A 2,033-nucleotide genomic window follows, 5' to 3' on the forward strand; every position below is an offset into this window, starting at 1 on the left:
CACAGTTTGATTTAATTGTACCCTGTAGCAAACTGTTGCTATTTCACCTCTCTCCCTAGTGAATCTCGCTCGACAGTCTCTCCCTCGCCTCTCTCGCTTATACAAACAGAAATGTATAAATTGTATTTATGTTTGTATAAAGTGAGAGGAAATTGTATATACACATGCAAATACATATATCTTCGTCCTACACACTTATAATTATACAATACAAATATTCATCGGCCTAGTTCTCTTTTGCCTTTCTCGCTTTATACAAACACAGATAATACAATTGATCTTTGTGTATATGTATACCGTAACAAAAACAGATTATATAGAACTGTTTTTTTTGTATATGTATAGCAAAATATACATATTTATGTTTGTTATGGAGCGCAATTATGCAAACTATTGTTATAACATACAAATATGATTTTTGTGTTTGGTATATGTGAAAGTTGCTCAAAAACATTTTTAAACTATATCTCCAACTATTAAAACTAAAATACAATATTATCTTACATACAAGATTACGTAGTAACAAACATTAATAATGTAAAGGAAAATAAAATTATTACATCTTATCATTTATCCTTAATAAAATAAGCATAAATTAATTACTGTAAAAATACATATCAGGATCTGTAACATAAAAAATGGTGTCAGTGAGCCACTCAACACGAGCAAAGTACACAAATATGTAATTGTGAAGAAGAAGAAAAAGAGGTTCAGATTTTTTGTTGTTTTAAAATGAGAAGAAATCTCTCTATTTATAGACAACAAAGGCTGGTGTGAACAAATGTTTATTGTGCCTTATCGGAAAAGTTACAACTATTTGGAAAAGTTGCAACCCTTCGGAAAGGTCACAACCTTTCATAAAAGTCACACCTTTTCATAAAAGACACAACTCTTCATTACAGTCCCAACTTTTTATAAAAGTCGCAACTCTTCATTGAAGTCGCAACACTTCATAAAGTCACAATTTTCATAAAACCGCAACTCTTCATTAAAGCCGCAACTCTTCATAAAAGTCACAATTTTCTATAAAAATCGCAACTCTTCATTAAAGTCGCAACTCTTCATAAAAGTCACAGTTTTTCATGAAAAGGAAAGGGTAGTTTTGAAAATAAATAAATTAAAAGGGAATTCTAATTTGTGGTGGCGCCACGTAGGCGGGCATAAGGTTCTCTTTATTTATATATATATATACTAGAGGGCTTAGGCCCATGCTGAGCAAGGTCAACATGGGCCCAACAATGACCTGTTTGTACAGAGCGTTGATTAAACAGTTGCACGCCCTAAAATAACAATGTCAGAGGTATCATTAAATTATATGTAAAGTCATTGCAGGATGAGTACATCAATTTCACTCACAAAGTCTTTTTGTGTCGTCATTGAAATCTTCTTGATAGAATCTTACACCTACGAATTTGAGATAAAACTATAATGAGTACATGTATTTGCAAAATCAATTAAAGAAAGAGGGCCAAACGTTCACAAGATTTCTGAAAACTGAAAGGAAAATATAACTAATTACGTTATAAGTGTCATTGAATCATAGCAACATATACAAAATAAAGATATTTTATATGATCCCACTTCACTTTTACAAACTTAAAAGAGTTGGAAAATTAAATATATCTGCAATACATGTGGTGATGAACATCTGAGAATGAAATAGTTGAACTTTCTCTAGTGAAAGATTAACTTGCGAATATCTAACACTTAGGACTCAAAGCAGGACATTATATGCTACTGTCAATAATTTCTTCAACTGCTATCATCTTGTACATCTAGCACATCCATTACCTTTTCAACAATGAAAAGTCCATCAGATAACTCTTTATTCACAAAGAGAATATGAGACTCCGATTTTCATAATTAGCAATTTAGCCTTTGAAGGGGTAGTAACTAGATGAATAACTATTTGAGAAATTAATATAGAATGGGCATTCCTCGTCATAGTTACATTGCTTTATGGCTTTTGTCAAATTGGAAAAGCTGAGTCACAAACCAAGAAAACACTATAAGGATACATTTAGGAGTTTGGC

Source organism: Solanum tuberosum, unplaced genomic scaffold (assembly GCF_000226075.1).
Source record: "Solanum tuberosum cultivar DM 1-3 516 R44 unplaced genomic scaffold, SolTub_3.0 scf00040, whole genome shotgun sequence".
In the NCBI taxonomy this organism is placed as follows: Eukaryota; Viridiplantae; Streptophyta; class Magnoliopsida; order Solanales; family Solanaceae; genus Solanum; species Solanum tuberosum.